Genomic DNA, 22,902 nt, shown 5'->3' on the forward strand with positions numbered 1-22,902 from the left:
TTCTGGTTTTCTAGTGCTTTTTTGGAGATAAGGGTCTCACGGACTTTCCTGCCCAGGCTGGCTTTGAACCATGATCCTCACATCTCAGCCTCCTGAGTAGCTAGGATTCAGGCATAAGCCACCGGCGCCCGGCTAAGCTATATTTGTATAATAGATTGTTATAGTACATGTTGGGAACAGCAAGAACTAAATAATCATGTACTGTCAACCCCAGAGAACTGAATATGCGTATATTGTAGACCTGTTGCAACAATGAGAAGTACAAGTTGTCCTGTCAAAAACGAACTTTACAACTTGGCGGGGGAGGATTGGGTAGGAGGGGAGGGAAGATGGGAAGGGATGGGAAGGGTAAACAAAGGAGGAGGCTACAATGCTTGATAAGAAATGTACTCACTATCTTGCCCATGTAATTGTAACCCCTCTGTATAGTATTTTCACAATAAAAAAATGTTTTTATATTACTATTTGGAATTAAATAAAAACAAAGGGCAAAAACGAAACATAAATAAAAGAAACAAATGAGAAAATGAATAAACCTATTTAAATCCAAAGAGGATTAACTTTCAAGAGAATGTGGTATTCAAAAAGAAGTAAAATAATCTATCTTTGCAAAGCCTTAAATATAGGCAAGTATAGGCACTATCATAGATCTTACTGGCTTCTCCCAGTGTTCCAGTGTGATGTAACTAATAAGTCAAAAATATTTTTACCTTGAAATAATGCCAGTATCCACTGTGTCTGTATTCTCTGGTGGATGGGAGGTATTTGCCTGGGTTTGTCATGAAGCTATTGGAGGTGGTGTCATCTTGACTGGAGTCACTAGCCAGTGCCATGCCTATCTGCTTCTTTGTCTCTTTTAATGTCATTGTGGACGTCCTTCCGGACCTCTCCATGGGAGGTAGGCTCTGCATAGCATCTTTTCCCAGGGTTTCTGGCTTTCAAAATCAAGGAGTAGCAACTGCCAAGTGATTGAAGATGTGATCTAGCACCACAGTTACCATGAGGCGCAGCAAATAGTTTAAGTTATAAGTACCTTATCATATTTTAGAACCCACTCTATATTCTACAGTAAAAGAGTTTTTAATTATCATTTTCAAAATCAGAACCATCCCATCCATCCCATTTGACATTGATCTCTATGTGAAATGTCATAGTATACTACACACCGGTAATCTTAGTTTGGGGATTGTTTTTAGTATTTCAGGTTTGGGAGTGTGACTCAAGGGTAGAGTGCTTTTTTTCATTTATGGACAGCCTTGGGTTTGACGCACACAGCATAATAAACAAATGAGTATTTTGGCTTCATGTATTATCTTTTTAAACAACTGAAAGATGGTGTTATTTCAAAGTAAAATAATCTCAGAGTAGTTCGTCTATAATACTTCCCTTTCAACTTGATTGGAAAAATCTTGTTCGTAAAAAAAATTCTTTAAAAGTTGTAGTGCATGTACTATGGCATCTGTATAAAATGTGTAGAATGAAAATCATTGCAGCCTTTGTGTTCCTTCATTACCAAAATAGAACTGCAATTTAAATGTGAACTATAGTTTGGAACATTAGTAATTAGCTAATTTTACTGTTTGTAATTCTTTCATTCATTAATCGCTGTGAGAGGCGACGAACATTACAATGCAAGAGAAATGAAAAGGCTTGAGTGTCAGCTAAGGTTAATCACAGAACACAGCGTGCATTTTAATCTAGCACTGGTTTTGTAGAAATTTCCAACTCTTCAATCAAAAAGGCTTCTAAATGTCACTAGTTTTAGGGGAAGGATTTTAGTGATTTCATAAATTACTTTTCTGATCTTTACTGCTGTGTTTTATTTGCTACTTAATCTAAAATCAATAGGATGGACACTAAATGTATCTTGAATGTCAAGCCTACAAAATCTTGAGGACACTGGTCTCAGTAGGACCCAAGTAGGCTAGCCAGGGTTTTCATCCACCGAGGTGTCTCTTGTCAGTCAACATTTGTTGGTTATCTCTATCTGGAATAGCTTTCCTTCAGTTTGAGAAATCCTGTTTGTTCTCCCATACAGAATGCTGACATGTCACAAAACCCAGTGGCAAAGATACCCAAATTAGCTTATTGGCAACTGAAACAGATTTGCTTTAGTAAACTTTAACCTTCTCAACATTAGCATTTGATTTCAGCCAATATAGATTGGAAATAACTTGGGGAATTTGGGTAAAAAGCAGCAGTGAAAGAATACTAATTCCAATCTATACTAATTTTTTTATTTTTTAGATTAAGATTTATGAAAATGAAATCTTTCTTGAAAAAAAGTTATCATCCAAATCTCTATAGCTTTTATCCATAAATTCAGTGACGCAAGAAATAATGCCAGCCAAGTGCCAGTGGTTCCCTTCTGTATTCCTAGCTACTCAAAAGGACCACAGTTCAAAACCAGCCTCCCGAGTAGAGTGACTCCCAAGAAAGCATGATGAGGTCCTGAGTTTAATACTTAATACTCTCCGAAAAAAAGATGAAAATAAGTTTATTCTCACTTGAGAGGATTGTTCTGTTTGGTCTCCTCTTCCCTCTACCGAGGGCTAAATTTTAGCGACAGTACATAAGGTTTCAGTGTTTGACGGGATCATTTCCTGTCTTCCCATCGGAGCTTGGACAGTCAGAAGTGCAGCTTCAAAGCTCCTTGATTCTGTGTTTCTAAAACTTTGGGAGATCTTCTGTTTTTCTGTCACGGGGCTATGTGGGATCTACCAAGTGATTCTCTTCTCTGCCCTGGAACCTGAATATCTCTTTGAGACCATGTGCTTTCCCTATCTACTCTGAACACCCCAAGTAACAAAGAATTCCTATGAATTATACATAAATATGTCTGTATGTATAGACAGAAAATATGTATTAAGAGTGTACTTTCAAATAGAAGATAGTAAATTGAAGCATATGAGAATATATTCAATTTGACACAGACCTATAAGCCAAAAAGACAGCCTACAGAATGGGAGAATACTTTTGCCAGCTATACATCAGTCAGAGGACCAAATATACAGAGAAATTTAAAATACACAGAGAAACTTAAAAATTAAGCCTTAAAATAACCACAATTAATAAATGAGCTAATGAACCAAAGAGAATCTTCTCAGAAAAAGAAGTAAAAATGTCTGATAGACATGTAAAGAAATGCTCAATATCTCTGGCCATAAAGGAAATGCAAATCAAAACAATCCTCAGATTCCACCTCACTCCAGTAAGAATGGCCATTATCAAGCAAACAAATGATAACAGATGCTGGTGAAGATGTGGCCAAAAGGGAACCCTAACACGCTGTTGGTAGGAATGTAAACTTAGTCAACCACTCTGGAAAGTAGTGTGGAGTTTCCTCAAAAAATTACACATACAACTATCCTATGATCCAGCAATTCCACTCCTGGGCATTTACCCCAAACCAGGATACAGTAAAGCCACCAGCAAAACCTGTTCATTGCAGCACCATTCACCATAACCAAGGTTAGGAATCAACCCACATGTCCCTTAATGGACAAATGGACCAAGAACATGTAGTATATCTACAGAATGGAATTTTGCTCACCCATTAGAAAGAATAGTATTGTACCATTCATAAAGAAATGGAAACTAAGTCAAGCCCGGAGAAGGAGACGAGGCATCTTTTTCCTTATACGTGGAAACGAGGTTGAGCCTACGAACTCCTAAGTGCGTATGTTGCATGTATACAAATGTATTAACTGAAATACAGGAGATTCAAAGGAGATGTAAAACAGGATAATTGCTTAGAAAACCAAAATCAAAGTTCAGCAAAATAATACACCAGGAATCAGGATGGGTTGGGGACAAGAGGAGAGAAGTAGAAGAGTGACGAGTGAAGAGGAGAGCGAGAGGGGAAATGAAGTCAGGAAGCCAATGGGAGAGAATGGGTGAAGGGTGGAGGTGAGTGAGAATATTGAAGGGAGCGCAACTGCTCAGGATATGCTGTATTCATACACTGCTTTGTTAAACAGCAAATCCTCGGTACAACCATTGAAAGATAATAACTTTAAAAGAAGATTGATCATCAACGGCAAATGGTAAATTTACTAAAAAGAGGAGAAGGAGTGTGAGGGGAGAAATAATATTGACATATCCTATGTCGATGTATGAAAGGAGCACATATATAAAGATATAAATATATCAATGGGGAGGGGCAATAAGAGGGGTCCAGGAGGCAAGAAACAGTAATGGAGGATGAATGACATCAAAATACAATGTATGTATGTATGAAAATGTCAGAAACCTCTTTGTACAATTACTATGTGCTAAATAAATAAAATACATTCGGTATCATTACTTATACAAATTACACCGAAACACCATTATATCTTTAATATAATACCTTTTAAATGGCAAAATGTTGCTCTGTAGAGCAGACTTCTCTCTTACTGGTGGAAATGTTAGTTATTACTACTCTTAAACTTTTGGCAAATAGGATTTATGTACAAATTTATGCCTAAAATGACATTGTAACTATGATTTATCTATTCATGTACCTACCCAACCATACTCACCTGGCCAGGTATGAATTATTTATAATATCCCAACTTTGTAACCAGAGGATGCCATATGAATAATTTCAGCATATTTATGAAATGGAAGGCTAAAAGTCCACAGTATTCTAGACATGATTCCCTAGACTATAGGCATCAGTGCACCTGAGATCTTGTTAGACCTGCTAATATGTAGATCAACTTCAGTCCTACTGGTCTGAAGAATCAGGAGAAAAGGTGTCTGCTTTCTGTATTTAACCAAACTTACGGGTGATTCTGATGCAGGCTTTGATTGAGAATCCTGCTTTATATGCAAGAAAAATGCATATGTAAAGAATATTCTGTCCTGTGTCAGACCAAAAATAAATCTGTGCTTGGAGGCTGAGAGCAAATGTAAGTATACTTTTGTATTTGCATGCTGGCTATCAAGTGTTTCTTTTGACAAAACTCACAGATATATTCACATAAAATTTGCTCATTTCTTATTTATATGTCTTACTATCATAAAATAGTATAAAATGTAGTATGCCCCAATCCTCAGTTCATTTCATATCGCACATTCAATGTGTCCTGCTCTCTCTCTCTTAAACTGGATACCGTCTTCCTCCATAAAATCTATTTGTTTAAGAAAAAATGACTCTTTACTTTGTGGAAGTACATTGCCAAACAGTTACGTTCGCTTCACTAGCATGTGGCTAGTGAAGAGAATGTAGTAATAACTATACTGGAGAATGTTAGCAATAGTTATATTGGAGAATGACTGTAGTCATTCATGTCATTGCTGCCCATTTGTTCATTTTTGTTTGTTTGTTGAACATCATCATGTGGTATGCATTGCACACATGTCTACATACTGTTTTGCTATGAAATAAAAGGGATCTGATTTTCAAGATAAAAGTACCGAGGCTTAGAGAAGCTGCTTAATGTCCTCAAAGTAGTTTGTGACAAAACTTAAGATTGGAAATTAAGTCTTGAAAATTTCAATGTTTGGCTCTCTGTGGCTAACAGAAAGCTCTTGTCTCTTTGTATTAGTACATTTGGATAATACTTTTCTTAACTTTTGATCTAAACCTTAATGAGTACTCAGTATAAACTAAGTAGATGTTCAAATAATTAGAATGACCCACAATCTAGTTTTCCATTAAGCTCAGATCCTAGAGATAACTAGGCTAATATTAACTTAGCTAAACTCATAAGAGGGGAAACAATGTTACATGATGTGTTCTATATGATGGGAGAAACTTGTAGAAAGAGTCAAACATTTTAAATGTTCAAGAGGCAAAGGAAAATCTACGAAACAGAAAAAGCAAATGCCAATATCCAGGATCTAGTAGAAAGGATTTCTTATTTTGAAATTCAATTGGAATAACAATTACCTGGGGTAAACAAAAAGCGCTCATTTGCGATGTGACTGAAAGGTCAAACTTAGGTGTGCTAATGAGCTTTGGATGCAGTTCTAAAGGATTTTATCCTGTGAAGGTGTAATTCCTATAGAGTTTTATATTATCAATATCCTTCAGGCAGTGTGGTAGAAATTGAAGATGTGAGAAGAATCGGGGTAACTGCTGTCAGAGATAAGGGTCGAGAATTGGTGGGAATCATACAATATTTTTAGAGGGTAATGAATTACTAAGTAGAAAGTTGGAGTGAAAGCGGGGTGCCGGTGGCTCTTGCCTGTAATCCTAACTACACAGGAGGCTGAGATCTGAGGATCACGGTTCAGAGCCAGCCCAGGCAGCAAAGTCCATGAGACTCTTATCTCCAATAAACCACTAGAAAACCAGAAGTGGTGCTATGGCTCAAGTGGTAGAGCACTCGCCTTGAGCTGAAGAGCTTAGGGACACAGCAACCAGGCCCAGAGTTCAAGCCCCATGACTGAAAAGAAAGAAAAAGAAAGAAAGAAAGAAAGAAAGAAAGAAAGAAAGAAAGAAAGAAAGAAAGAAAGAGGGAGTGAAGGGAACCAGTGAAGACAATAACAAGAGTGAACCTGTGAAACCAGTCACGAAAACTAATGTCTGGATAGGGAGAGTCAATGAAGACTAGATACAGCAATGACGAGCCCCATTTTGTTATGTTGCTCCTACCATGGTAATGCCCATAATCATTTTTTAAATCTCTTTCCATGTATTTACCTTATAATACTAATGATTTCTCCCTACATTTCCCTCCTCTTCCGAGTTCACATAGTAAAGCCAATGAGAGGAATTGAAGAAACTTCAGACACAATGAAGCTGAGACCCAAGCCATTCTCCCACTCCTGTAGATTACAGGTGAGGTGAACCTCTGACTTCACCATAGATTATTTGCTTTTCCTGACAGCCCCCTAGCAGGCCAGCCAGTAACATCAGGCCCCCAAACTCATCACTTTTAGCAATTTAGTCTACTTCCCTCCAGTCTGGAACAAAACCTTTGCTGTCTAAAAACATCCGTGTCACACTATACACCTTTGTAATAAACTCTATGCAGTTAATGGCGCTTTTGTGCCTTGTCAGTGCATTGCCCTGCATTATTATACGAAATAATGGTTCTTAATGTTTATCTTTTTGTTGGGCTCCTTTTCCAACCTGCTTCTTCTACCCTGCTTAATATTTCCTATGTCTTCTAAGACAGTGACATTTTCCCCAGCTCTGTACACCAGGATAAAGCACCATTAGTAATTTTCATTCTAGAGCGGGGAGCTGGTTACCTAGCTTTTAAATTCCCCAAAACTTTCTTTCTGGCGGCGGGGGCGGGGGGGGGGATGTGAATGTCTACATTGTTGTTCTAATAAGTGATTGTACTCCATTTGGAGGGTTCTGGATCTGTCCTGGCTTCTTGTTGTTGGTATATCTGAGATATAATTTGTGTTAGTATGCCAGAGCATATAATAATGTCCACTGTCAGCCATGCCTAGAAAGATGATGATTAGGTCAATTATGCTGGGGTAGAGCCAGAATGCATGCTCTGGCCTCTGTGTCTCTGACCTCCTTGCCTGAAAACCTCTCCCTTAATCATCCTTGTAAGGTCCATTCCTGGACGGCGAACAGACCTCGCCCAGTACCTGCGTTACCTAGGCAACTGGGACACCTGGAAGAGGTCACATCCGCATCCGCTGAGGTCACATCTTAACCTGATGTGGCCACACCTTTCTCCCACCTGACCCCACTTCCCTTTACCTGGACACACCCTTCCGCACCCCCTACCCTATATAAGGCCTAAACCGCGGCCAGACCGCCCTTTTCTTTTCCTTTGCCAGCCGCGTGGAGTGCCAACCTTGCCTGGTCCCAGCAGGTCTACTGAATAAACCTACCCCTTACCTGAATACCACGTGCGTGGTGCAGTTCTTACTCGGCCACCTCTTTTTTAAAACCTAACAATCCTCTCCATCCACTCACTGGCCTTGTCCATCTTGCAAGTAGTACTTGAGAATCAGGTACTTTCTAGAACCTTTCTGCCTTTCTGTACTCAGAACGGTGCCCACCAAGCTCAGTCCTCAATACTTCCATATTGAATAGGGGAATTCAATGGAACTAGTCACTTTTACAAATAAAAGGCTAAAGATGGAAATATTTCTTACTTTTCTGACAAGGGATACTTATCTGGTTCTCCATTTTGCTAGTCCATTGTTCTTACCCTGAAGGGGCAAATAAAAGCAACATGTATGTGATAAAACCCAAAAGATTTCCAGTGTTTGAAGTACAGCATGACTAACTAACTTGGGAGCCACTGGGAAACATCTCTGAGCGACTCAGAAGTATATCTGTTTGCTTCTCAGTAGGCAATTAAAGGATGCTTCAAGATCCTGTGGCATGCTGTTAGTCTGGTGTAAATTGTTTCACCCTTTCCCATAACTTAATGTGACAGTGACAAAGAAGCTTTTAAACATAAAAGTTGTGCTCAGTAATGTCAAGTTGGAGTAATTCAAAACACGCATTATTAAGGCATTCTATTATTCTCACAGTTTTCCATAATGCATAAATGTCAGAGTGCTAATTAGAGTTGCTGTTTTCTTATTACTGGCTGTCATCACTGAGATAATTTACCTGTTCATATGAGAGCAACTGGCTGTATCATCTTTTGGTCAATTGTTTTAATAATTAGTGACAAGTCTTTTTTTTTTGGTTTGGCATTAATTTGCTCTTAGTCTTTTTCAACTAGACATATGTAAATATGTTACCTGCAATGATGCATTGGAAAGAGGTTGTTTGGCTCCTACAAATTTTGCCCTGAAATATTTCTTCCAAAATTGATTATGATAAAAAACCTTAGTCTTCATCATAAATGAAGACTTAAATTAATTGAAAAATATAAGGAACATTTTTCTTTAAAAAAAAGTACAAGTCATTGACAAAATAGACATTTTTTTAAATAAACTTTTCCAGATGGTCTTCAAAATGCAGCATTACCTAAAATAGACTACAGTTAGGTAAAAGTTAGCACCTCACAGAATATTTTTCTGAAATGAGAGAATCAGGTGTATGCAATACTGGATTGCTGTGGGAAAGACAGAGGCTCTAAGAATGAGAAACAACACTTCTTCATTCATGTGCTAAGACTGCTGTAACAAAGGACTGTGAACCGCAAGCCCCAACCTACAGAAAGCTACAAAACCTCACAGCAATGGAGACCAGAAACCCAAAGTCAATGTGTGTGGGGTTGGTTCCTTCTGAGGTAAAGATGGGTTGAGTGTAGACTCATCTCTTTGTCCTGCAGAAAACTCTCTTCTCTGTCTATTCACACCTTGCTTCTATGTGAGTCTATCAGGAAATATGTCTTTTGTATAAAAACACCACTTGAGTTACATTAAGAGCCTGTCTTACTGCTATATGACTTTATCTGAACTCATTCTCTACCTCCCAGTGAAGTCATTCCTTCTACTCACATCCATGTGGAAATATGTGTGTATGTGTGTGTATGTACGTGTGTGTATACATATATATAGATAGATAGATCTGCATCTTCATGTTTATTCTAAAGTGCATAATATCTAGAGGGACTGATAAAAGCTTATATTTTAATATGCATATCAACAAGCATAAAGACTTTACAAGACTCACCTCTATATTGAAAATGCAGCCATATCAAGTGACAGCTCAATATTTGACAATGCTGTACCCTGCCGCCAAACAAGTGTGTAACATATGTGCCGATCAGGGCTGTTGGCTGGCATGCGGTTGTGCGCAATATGTAGTGTGAGTGCTTTGTTTCTCTGACACATGCTGGGGAAACAAGAATGATTGAACTTTAAAAGCCAATTGTTGAGTAAAATCATGGCTGAGAAACCAGAGCGGTTGGATGAATAGCAGATCATTAAGTAAAGACTTGAGAATGCATGTATATAGTAGGGGGAGAATTATGTTGCCAGATAGCAAAATGTGCACACCCCAGTCATTTTATCTCCTTCAAAGAAATGGAATCCCGGTGCTCAGTGAGGAAGACATAGCTATTAACCATCACCCACAGTAAGGGAGGGCACTTTCTTCCCTCAAGCTGATTATGCTTATGGATGGATAAAAAGAACATGTCTACTTTCCCAGCCTTCTTCATCTTGCATCTGCATCAATTCAGAACTTGAAGTAGGTCTCCATATTTGGAGAAATAATTCCTGTGTCACACTACTCCAGCCAAGTACCAGTGGCTCACACGTGTCATCCTAGCTACTCTGGAGTGCTAAGATCCAGAGGATTGCAGTCTCAGACCAGCCCAGGAAGAAAAGTTCAAAAGATTCCATCTCTAATTAACCAGCAAAAAGCAAGTCTGGAGGTATGACTCAAGTGGTAGAGAGCCAGTTGACCAAGAAAGCTGGGCAAGCATGAGGCCTTCAGTTCAAATGCCAGTATCACAAAAAAAGTCAAAACAAAACCCACGAAACTTTTCAAGGTCTCTCACTAACTTTGGCTTGATTTCCACATTACTCCTCAACCTGTGTTCTCTTGTCCTAGGTCTTACTCCTTTCATGTTGCAGCAACCTTAACTCTATTTCCTCCAATTTCCCAAGTACTTGCAATTATCCAGCCTGCACACGTCCTTATCTCTTTGTCTGAAAACCCCTCCCTCTCCAGTACTTACTGTACTAGAGCTCTGTCATTCTTTACGAGTGAATTTACTTAGATTCCCATGTAGACAGCTTCCTCTAAACTACACAATTAGATACATTTTTAATGTCCATCTTCCTATAGTTCCACTGTGCTACTATTACTCTGCTTTGTGTTCTTATTACAAAATATTCAAGGATGGGAAATATATAAAGTTATTTTTTTCAACGTTCAGTTTTGAAGGCTGAGAATTCTAGGTCGAGGGCCTGTGCCTGGTGAGGAGCCCCTTGTTAGTGGGGACACATGCTCAGAGGCCAGAGATAGAACAGGACATCATGTGTGGTAAGGGGGAACAGAAGAGACACACAGTCTCATACATCACACTCACCCTCCTCATCATCCACTAATTCATTGTAATCCACTGCTGCGTTAATGCATGCATGGGCCAGAGGCCTTGTGATCCAAGCCCACCTCTTAAAGGCACCACTTGCTCCCCTGTCTTAATTCCCCAAAATGGAGATTAAATTTTGGTGTGGATATTGGTGGAGACAACCAAACCATAGCAGCTGATGTCTTTGTCCAGCTCTTTTGCCTATTAAGAAAGCATAGAGTGTAAAAACTAAAGCTTGACTGAGAATATATAAGAACTAACAGTATTGAAAGATTGAAATTCTAGTTGGCAATTTGACTTACATTCTTACAAACTCTGATTATGAGGCAAGTTTCTAAATTAACCCAAGTTGTAGCTTCTGTATTTGTGAAAGAAGAGTTTGGGGATTTTTTTCCACATTAGGATAAAATAAACAGAAAATATCCCAATACCTTTCATCTAGTATAGAAAACAAAATGTATACATTCAGCAAAACTATTCCATGATCAATTCAAATTATGAAATTATTGATTTGTGTTAAGTACCAGGAGGACAGTTCTAATAGTCATTGTTGTTCTCTAGGAGATTGAACTAGTGACTCCATGACTGTCCATGGCTGGAAAATGAATGATTAAAATTCACCATTTATCCTTCAATTGTCATTGAATCAGCATTACCCAGTCTTTGTAATATTGAAGTCTGTTTATTCAGCAACTGAAAATCTCATCTCAGTTCAATATCCATATTCAAGTGTCTTTTACCCAGATTTTAAAAACTGCTTGGAAAGAAAGAAGGAAGGAAGAAAGGAAGGAAAGAAAGAAGGAAGGAAGGGAGGGAGGGAGGAAGGGAGGAAGGAATAAAGAAAGAGGGAGGGAGGAAGGAAAGGAAAGAAGGAAGGAAAACAGGCAAGAAGGCCAAATGATTACCTTGATTTTCTTTGGCTATTCCTATATATATGCACACATGTATATTCTTTTTCTGTTGCTTAAATGCATATAGAAATGATAAATTTTATAGAAAACTAGGAGTCACATCTGGCAAGCTATTTTTGATTTACTGAGCTAGAAATAACTTCCAAACACTTCCTCTTACAGAGTTGTATAATCAATCATTTGTTTCTTCCCTCTGCACATCAGCATTAGTTTTATGTTACTAAGCTTTTCCCCTCTTTCCCACATTAAAGGAGGTCACAAAGCAATTCAGCTCAATTTTAAACTCAACAAAATTAACAATATACACATTGGGCAGTGGTTCTCTGCTCATCTCTTCCTGTAGTCTGCAGCCACCAACTTTAAACATCATTTTCAGCGTAGCTCCCTCAGTCTTTAACCCATTTTCCCCAAAATATTAGATCACCAAAATAGACGTTCTAGAATTAGTCTAAAAGGAAGTGATTATAATAATTCAGAATGTGGTAGGAGTGAATACTCGCTATTAGCAAGAACAGCAAGAGACAGAGACATGGACTAGGAGGCGGAAGTCACTGAATAATAATTCATTTCTTGGTCAAAGAAGTGTTTGCAGCATTGAAAGAACGGGATGCTGCAGAAGGCACTGGGTGGGCAGTTTAAATCTTAGAGAAGTCATGAATGCCAGTAGTGTTTTGTTTGTCTGTTCTGCAGCTGGAATTCAACACCTTGTGCCTGCTTGGCAGACCTTCTGCAATTTGAGCCATGACCCCAGCCCATTTTTGCTTTTTTTGTCCGTTGTGGGGCTTGAACTCTGGGCCTACGCTCTGTCCCTGCACCCTTGAGCACTCTTGAGCGCCACTTCCTGCTTTCCTGTGGTTTATTGGAGATAAGAGTCTCACGTGGACTTTCCTGCCCGGGCTGGCTTTGAACTGTGATCCTCAGATCTCAGCCTCCTGAGAAGCTAGGATTACAGGCGTGAGCCACTGGAGCCCGGCTGCTTTTTATTTTTATTTTTTTTAATTTTTCGAAGAGTTGAGCATTTTTCTCAGATTGACCCAGTTACATTTCCCATGGAGCTAAGAGGACGGTGGTGTAGGGGGCCTGGCTTCTGATTGGCTGAGCTAAGGTCCCAGACTGGTATCAAAATGTGTCCCTCCCAGTTTCCATCCCGAGAGGAGCTAGGATTACAGGGATGAGCCACCATACCCAAGAGATTGCCAGGTTTTTTACTTGTTTCAACTGCTTAGCCAGAATGAAAACAGAAAGACCAGAAACATAAAGCTGTATAAAGGAAAGGTGATTGATTTTGGAGCCCCGAAACTTCCATTTTTAATCTTTTAATAACCAATGTAATAATATGGAATTTCTACCTACATTTAATGAGTTTGGGTTTCTTTGTTTATAAAAAGGCAAATAATGAACCTTTTGTGGGAGGACTGAAGTTAAAGATTTAATGACATTAATGAATGTCCTGTCCAATGAATAATAATTGTGAAAAATATAAAGTTTTTTGATACCAGATACACACATTACACATTATGAGTTTGATATGTGTAATGCAGTCAGTAGGATGATCATACTGCATAGAGTGAGATATATATTTATTCAAGCATATAAGGCAAATAAAACTGAGAACCGGAGCAGAGGTCACAGGTGGAAAGAAATGTAGGAACACACGCAACTGCTGAATAGGAAGAAGAAAAAAGGATCCCACTAAAAAGACAAAATCAGAGGTCAGAAGTGTAGAAGAACAAACAGTAGGACCTAGGGATATTGATGGAAAGTGACTGGAAAATGTCAACAAGTAAGAATTGTTCCATAGAATCTAGAATGTCAGGCAATAAATATTGAAAAAACATTCATTGGAGGAAGACCATTGTTGAGCTTTACAAGAACCAGCAAGGCTGGGGAGAAAGATCAGACTGCAGGAAGCTGAAGAATGAATGCAAGGCAAACCAGAGGAGGCAGTGAACACACACTGCTCATATATTCCTGCCTGGCAGCAGAAGGGAGACAGCAGGTAATTCAAAGAGACGTGTCACCGTGGGAACAGAGCCAAGAGGATACAAGGTTACGGATCAAAAGCAGGTCTCCATGCTGGGCGCCGGTGGTTCACACCTGTAATCCTAGCTACTCAGGAGGCTGAGATCTGAGGATCACAGTTCAAAGCCAGCCTGAGCAGGAAAGTCTGTGACTTCTAAACTACCAAAAAGCGGAAAGTAGAGCTGTGGCTTAAGTGATAGAGTGCTAACCTTAAACAAAAAAACCTCAGGAACACACACACACACACACACACAAAGTTTCCATGGTCTTGGCTGGGGATGTTTAAAGAGAAAAAAATAAAATATGAATGGAGATATTTATACCCTTCAATAAGTGAATAGAAGAAAGTGTGTAAGATTTTGGTCATCCATCATGGCAAACATGACAACATGTTCTTACATTAATCAATCTTAGCAGAAAAAAAGGAATCTAGGTAAAGGAAAAGGGAAGAAGAGTTAACTCATATTTTATTCTTACATAAATATTAGCCAAAATATAGGAAGGTTAATTATAAATATAAAATTACCAATTATTATTAAATGTCTACACAGTTTCCTTAGAGAAAAAATGCTGGTGTTTTGAAAGGAAACTAAATATAATTGTTTACTCAGCTAAATATAATTGTTCACTCAGCTCAGGTTATAAAACTAACAACTTTGTCATTCAGAAAATAATTATAATCTTGTTTGGAAGAAAATAAAAATTTAAGTTACACTGCCCATCAAGTGAGATATTATCCAAGAAACATTAGACCCATAAAACATAAGAGATCATTTCACCACCTAAATAGAAATACATGTAGTAGCATACATATATGTGTATGTGTATACAAACACCTAAAAATTAAAAAATTAAGATTGGGGCTGGGAAGGTGCTCAGTGGTAGAGTGCTTACCTTGTATGCATGAGGCCCTAGGTTCGATTCCTCAGCACCACATAAAGCAGAAAAAGCTGGAAGTGGCACTGTGGCTCAAGTGGTAGAGCGCTAGAGCTGAGGGACAGTGCCCAGGCCCAGAGTTCAGGCCCACGACCAACAAAATAAACAAACAAATAAATAAATAAATAAATATAAGATCGCCATTATATTTATAGTTTCCATCATATAAAATGTAGGCAAAAAATTTCAGACCATCTATTTCTATTAGAGATTCAAAAATCTCTTTTTTGTAACCACAATTGACGTTGGACCTCAGGTAGGATTCCACATGCGTTTATTAGTCTGTATTCTTATTCCCCAAGTTTTATTCAGATTTATGCACTTCCTGGCATATCACGTTTCACATTATGTTGATGTTCAGTTGGAAATAGTTGTTTTCCTGGCTTCTAATGATGACTATTGCAGCAGCTGCAAGTGCAGTGAGAACACAGCAAATGTGTGTGTGCGCAGTACAGCACCCTCCCAATTAGGACTGTTGCTTAATTGTCAAGGTCGCCATCGAGTAGCATGGCTGCCGTGTGACCTATGAGGCTGAATTTCATGTCAGTGTAAGATAGTTAGGAGCCTATTAGAGGATTTGCATGGAAGCTGAATGAGAAAATAGCTCATGTATTTGAGGGAAACAAATGTAAAGTTTAACATTGTTATTTCCTTCAACAACTTCAGCAGTCTAGCAAGCTAGTTAAATGTGTCAGCTTTGGAGTCAGACCTGGATCAGAATTCTAACTATTTATATTAGCAAGCTGTGTAGATTTAGATGAGGTTTCCAACCTAAGTTGCAGTTATTAAATATGTAAAATGGCATTATAGTTTTTACCTCTAAGGGTTGTTTAAAGCTTACATGAATTGTATCTAATCACTTAGCCTGGTGACTGTCAGTTATTTCTCAATGAATTACAGCTATTATGTTATCCATTTAAGGACATCGTTTGAAAAAAGGCACTCTAGATTTTTTTCCTTTCTTTCTTATTTTTTTTTGGAGGGGAAGGAACTATATTAGAAATTGAACACAGGGCCTTGTTCTTACTAGGCAGAAATTCTAATGCTTGAGCTGTGACCCCATTCCTTTATGACTTAGCTACTTGTAAAAATGGAGTCATCCATTTCTGTTTTTCATGGTCTTCCTGGCAGCAGTTCCCCTGTTAATGCCTCCTATGTGGCACATGCCGCCATGCCCGGCTTTATTGGACAAGATGGAAGTCTAATATTTTGCCTGGGCTGACCTGAAAGTGAAATCTTGCCTCCTGAGTACCCGGGATTACAGAGATGAGCTACTGCGCCTGGCTAGATTCCAAATTTCATAATTAAATGGCATAGATTATAGAGTCAGCCATCAGTCAGTACTTCTCTGTTAAAATGTGCTTTGAGGGACATAGATGCTGGTATAGAACAAACCATATTCCATACCTAGATTCAGATTTTTCTTTATTCCTTTTGCAAGTAACTTGGAGTTCTTTCTTCCATGTTGATTTTAGTTCGGGCATTAGTGACTGGGATGGTACTGATGGTGATCAGGGTTTTCAGAAGCAAGAATATCTATACTGTTTTCTCATATAAAGAATACTGGTGTTTCTCATTGAGGATGAGAGTAGAGCATCAGCTGCCACAAGCCTGTTGTGGTCTGATTGGTCTGGTTTTACTACATTAGAGAACACTCCCTTGAATTTCCAGTAAGCCTGGCGAGTGAGATAAGACAAATGAAACTTTTCCATAGACTTTAATCAAAAGCATGAAACTATGTAAGAAGTGCAAAAGACTTTCCGGGGGACAGATTAAACAGCGAAGTCTATCTAGGATTAAGCAATACAAATAGACTAGGAAGGTTCTGGAAAAACAGAAACCAGGAAAAGGGTTTAATTTCTCAGGGAACATTTTAGAGAGTCAGGAAAGGATCCAGTGAGGCCCTTTGGGGTTTTAGACATAGACATTACAACATGACATGCTTGTCTTGATGGTATGGAAAACTCTGGAACCAGACATTGCAAAAGCTCGTCATTGTGTGCTCAGGTTGAAAAAGGGTGATTGGTTGGACATCATTGGCTTTAAAGCTCACTCCTGGAATTTTGCTAACATGTTTACATGTTAGCCGTATTTCAGGAATCTGAAATTTTAAGGTGAAGAAAACAGACACAAAATAAAGGTGGGAAAACCAGGTTTAATTGTTATTTAACTTGTAGATCCAGGTGAGAGTCAGTGGTTAGGCAAAACCAGTGTCTGAAGTCATGCTATGTTCTTAATACCCAGAGCTGAGGTAATTAAGTTATGTTAAACAGTATCTGACTTAAGTTGCCTGGTGATTAAAACGATGCCCACTTTTCTTCCAAATGAATGAAGAAATAGGACATGAATAGAAACTAGTGCTGTGCTGAGTCAGGGGCGGGGCTTTCCCATTTTTGACTGTCTGAGGCATAATTAAGAAAAGAATGCACAGTGACCTCAAATACTTAAGAAAAATGTTGACAATGGTGTGGGGAAGTGGGGGGAAAATCTGATGTAACAGTTATTTTCCTACAAGGCTAAAATTAAGGTATTTGCAACTCGCCCACGACATTGTTAAAAAAATAAAAGAAAGATCTCAGAAAAGAGGTCAAGGTCAAGGCCAGCACAGCAGCCTGCAGTTTCCTGCCGAAGAGCAGCAACCTGTGGTGCCAGGCACTTTATCACAACCAGAAACGATTTCCTTCATGAGGGACCAACTTCCCTGAGCAGGATAAATGTTAATTTTGTAAATGTAAATTGATATAAGCAATGATCCAATGCAAACTTTTGTCTCACCTAAAAGACAAACTCCTTATGATCAGGCCTATCTGCATTCTCATTTTTAACTTCTCCAGTTGGCATGATTTCTTCAGTTACCTTTAACTAGTTGTACAAAGGGGTTCACACTTAACAAAGCTGCTTCTGAATACAATGTGTGTCACCCCTCCCTCCCCTCCACACCCCTTCCCTCGCTCTTCTTAATTTTGTAGGATATACATTGGGTTCTTGTATGCATTTTTCCCTCTTCTCTTCTTCATTTGTCTACCCCCTTTTCCCTTGACCTCACCTTACCCTTTTCCATTTCCTGCTTCCGGCTGTTTTATTTGGCTCAGCTGGGATTTTGGCTTTCTAAGGAATTACACTATTTGACATCTTCCTTGAATCTACCATATTTCAGTTAATACATTTGTATATACTTGCATACCACTCGACATATCTACTTAAGATTTTACTAGTGCTGGGATGTAGCTCAGTGGCACAGTGCTTGCCTAGCAAGTGTAATGTCTTGGGTTTGATTCCTAGTGCCAAAAGAGAAAAGACCCCACACACACAAAAAGAAGAGTTTACTTTTGAGTGGGCATATTTATATTGTTTTTATTTTTTATTGTGAAAATACTGTACAGAGGGGTTACAATTACATGAGCAAGGTAATGAGTACATTTCTTATCAAGCATTGTTGCCTCCTCCTTTGTTTCCCCTTCCCATCCCTTCCCATCTCCAACCCCACCACCTCCCCCACCCCCGCCAAAGTTGTAAAGTTCGTTTTTCAACATAATGACTTATACATCTCATTGTTGCAATGGGTCCACCTGTATCCCTATTTATATATTTTGTAATTGTAAAGATACTGTACAGAAGGGTTGCCGTTCCATGAGTAAGGTAATGAGTGCATCTCCCCTGGAGCATTGTTACTCCCTCCTTTGTTTTCCCCTACCATCCCTTCCCTCCCCCTCTCCCCAATATTTTTAAACCTTTGTTTCTTTCCTGAATACAAGATCTATTCATGGTTACTGAAATTCATTGAGTGAAATAGCTGAACGTTTAAAAATGGAACCATAGAAAGAATATATTTCACAACGCAAGCAGTTCATCTTGAATAAAAAGGTATAACCAGCAGAGTTAAAGCATCCAGATAGCAAAAGACAATGTTACAACAAATTTAATTTAGAAGATCTTAGTTGGCTTTCATTCGTAGAATTGGGCAACATTTTAGTCTATGAAAGAAAATGAATTTTCCATTGATCTCAAGCAGTGGAATCGGACTCTGTTACAATCAGAAATGGTGAAGTAGAAGAAAACTAAGGTCATCCCAAAGTTGCTTTCTGGTGACAGTTGAATCAGGAAGGACTTCATTGGCATACCAGCTAACCTAGTCTGTTTAGGGACTTGGTTATTGCCTCTGTCTGCCTGTCTGTCTGTTTCTCTGTCTGTCTCTCCTCCCTCCTTCCCTCTCTCTCTCTCTCTCTCTCTCTCTCTCTATATATATATATATCTTTCTCTCAATCTCTCTCTCCCTCTCTCTCTCTCCCTCTCTCTCTCTCTATATATATATATCTTTCTCTCAATCTTTCTCTCTCCCTCTCTCCCTCTCTCCCTCTCTCTCTCTCCCTCTCTCTGTCTCTCTCTCTCTCCCTTCTGGATTCCTTCTCTCTCCCTTCCTCCCTTTACCGTCCTCTCTGGTCTGTCTTGGAAGTTCAGACAAAACACTTGCTATTCTTCTTGGTAGTGAGGAACTTCGTGATCTGTGGCTTCATTTTCTTTAGCTCAATGCAGGGGCTCATCTCACAGATTTTACTTAAATCAGGTAAGGAGGTTGATTTTATTATGTTTTCAGTTGATTTAGGAATCTTTAGTTACCCACAAAGGATTTCTGCAGAATGGCTAGGAGCAAATCAAATTATTATCTTCAGTTCTTTATAGCTTTTGGGTCCCAAAAACTCAAATGAAAACTTGAATGATCAGCAAAAAAAATGTTTCATAAACTCTTCAATTTCTGGAGTTTTTATATCTTTCTACTCCTCATTGCTCTCTGAATAGCTTCGAGTGCCTGAGCATTGAATAGAATTTATGAGGAGGAGTGCATACAGAAAGACAAAATAATTAATATACTTACCTAGTTTGTATTCCAGTAGAACTAAAATTTCTAAAACTGGATTTCAGAGATACCTATGTATGCTTTTGAAATTATGTATTAATCAATCATTTAGAGTGTTGTTTACTTTTAAGTGGTATTTACAAAACTACTAGCCAAATAAATAAATGATTTCCTAAGAGGAAAATCTGCCAACAAATTAAGTAAGCTAATTATCATACTTAAATATAATGACTAATGCTGCACCCAAAGGCTTTCTCTGAATTTAAAAAAATGTCTTGGTAAAGTTTAAGAGAAAAAAAAGTGAAGGGTTTATTTAGTGCTTTGTTGGCTGATCAAAATATCACATTTTTCATCAATAATGGCTTTAAATAAAGTATATTTAATATAGTCATTTAAGCAATAAATATGTAGAAACAAATAATGATTCTTTTATAGTCTTTTGGTACATCAGTTTGGGAAGTCACTGTTCACAGAATAGAATGCTATTTAAGACAAAAAGAAAACCAAATCTATGAAAACGCATATGCATCTACTAAAAGTACTTGACCTAAAAAAGTATATAACTCAAGGAAAAGCTGAGTCACTGGTAAGTTGCATAATCTGTTTGGGGACACAACACTGCCCTTAATGCTACAGAGATAAAGTGCATAATTTCTATGCCAATCACTTACATATTCTAAAGAACACATACTTCTCTGTAGCTATTTATTTGGACTAATCGCCCTTGTTTCTAAAGCAGTGTCCCCTGGACTCTCATAAATCTTTGCCCAATGCAGAGACATCCATTGAACGTCTAGTTTAAAAACAATCATACAGTATGCTGTGTGTTCAGGAGGAGCTGAGTTTTATTTAGTATCATCATTAATTTAAAAAAATCCAGTATTATACAAACTTGTTTGAATCTTCCACGTTTAAATCATCTACTAGTCTAGTATAAAGTTCCAGTATTCTTAAAAAACAAGTATTGGAAACCTCTTCTAAGGTATATTGCTTAAATAGTGAAAAGAAAAACCTAAATGCTATTAAAGAAACAGTTTTTTGTTGCAATAAAAATGACTATAAAAGCAAACCGATAACGATAAAGCAGCAAATATAATGCCTTTCTTTCCCAGCCAATAGTGTCAGATATTTCACGTAAAACATGAGTAAAGGCATCAGAAGAAGCAAGCATTAGAAATGATACGCCGTGTTGAGTTTTGCTATACAATTAGATGAGGTTACAGATATTTATAACGTCTATTTACTAGAGTTGGATTTAGCAATGAAAATAGAGTAAGAATACATGTATGTGTTTGCAGGCCTGCTAAGCATATCAGGTGCACTGACACTCACCAGGCAGCTCATATGCCAGGTTCAGAAGAGAACTAAATAAAGACAAGAAATGAAGCAGTTAGTGCAGTTACCTAGTGGCCTACTGGTTCTTGAGGAGCCAGCTGTGTCTCCAGCAGTGACAGGAAGCCTCAAGTGGGCGGGGCACCGCACACGTACACAGGACGCAGGCTCCACTCAAAAATAAACAGCAAAAACCAGGGCTAAGACCCAAAGACAGATAAGTTTCATGGTTTCCTTTATTTGTTGTAACTAGATTGGGCATATAAATCCACAAGTAAACACTGATGGTAAATATATATATATATATATATATATATATTTATGCACATATTAAACATGATAATTTACACAGAACTCCACAAACATTCAAAGGAGGACATTCGCAGGACAGGATCACAAGGGCTCAATAGCTATATATATACAATCACATAAAACAATGTTTATTGAAATGAACTCCATGACATAGAAACAAGAGGTTTGTTATGTTGCTTTGGGGGCTTTGTTTGTTTTCCCCTTTGTTACTGTGTTTTATTTCTGTCGCTTTTGTTTTGTTTGCAAGTTTATCAGTTTTGGGCAGGATAAGGGGGAGTGCAATGTGGTGGGACAAAGGGTGAACAAATGCCGCAGTGATACTCACTAGACACTATGTTGAAAATGAGCTATACCAGCCTGGCACCGGTGGCTCACGCCTGTAATCCTAGCTACTCAGGAGGCTGAGATCTGAGGATCATGGTTCAAAGCCAACCCCAGGCAGGAAAGTCCATAGATGCTTATCTCCAATTAACCACCAAAAAACCAGATGTGGTACTATGGCTCAAAATGGTAGGGCACTAGCCTTGGGCTGAAAAGCTCAAGGGACAGCTCTCAGGCCGAGTTAAAGCCCCACATCCAACAAACAGAGAGAGAGAGAGAGAACTATATATATAATTGGGGGGGGGTTGTCAGTAGGGAAAACCTGGGAGAAAACAAAGGAATAGATAGATGACACTGTTCAAAAAGAAATGTACTCAATACCTGACTTAAGTAACTGTTACCCCTCTACACATTACCTTTACAATAGCAATAAACAAACAAATAAACAAGAGCTAGAGTCATGGCTTAAGTAGTAGAGAGCTAGTCAAGCAAGCATGAGACTCTGAGTTGGAGCCAAAGCAAAACACACACACACACACACACACACACACACCACACACACACACACACACACCACAGAAAGTCACAAATATGAGCAAATAGATTCTAGAAATATATAAAAGAGCAAAATCTCATTAATGAGGTTTCACACCAGAACCTTTCCAAAATTATAAACATTTATTCCTTAAGTGAACCATTAAGAAAATTTTAAAAAACAACAAGTGATCCCTACAAAATGCTATCAGACAATGCCCCTGCGTCCTGAATAGGTCTTACTGCCTACATAACAGTAGGCAAGAATGTCTGAGATAAAACATTTAAGTTATATATTTTGAATATTAAGAATATTGACTTTAAATATTTAAGACTAGTGAGGGAAATACACCTGTATTCTCCATCTTCCTGTCATGCATTGTTTTTTTGTATATGTTTTTTAGTGTAAAGATAATGTACAGAGAGGTTACAGTTACATGAGTAAGGTGAGTACATTTCTTATCGAGCGTTGTTACCTCCTCCTTTGTTTTTCCCCTACCATCTTTTCCCTCCCCTCCTCCTCAACTCCTCCCTCCCTCCCCCCAAGTTGTAAAGTTCATTTTCAACATAGTGTCTTGTACATTTTTGCTATATGAATTTTGATATGCCAGTAAGAGTTTGACTAGGCTTTGATTTCTGCTAGCTTTTATGATACAAAACATTAATCTCTAAATGTATCTGATGAGGATTGTACTGTGTAATATATGTGTGTTAAACTTTATTACAGCTTTGAATAAAAATTATGTGTTTGTGTGCATTGGGAGGGTAGGAT

This window comes from Dipodomys ordii, unplaced genomic scaffold, assembly GCF_000151885.1.
Source record: "Dipodomys ordii isolate 6190 unplaced genomic scaffold, Dord_2.0 Scaffold10, whole genome shotgun sequence".
Classification (NCBI taxonomy): domain Eukaryota; kingdom Metazoa; phylum Chordata; class Mammalia; order Rodentia; family Heteromyidae; genus Dipodomys; species Dipodomys ordii.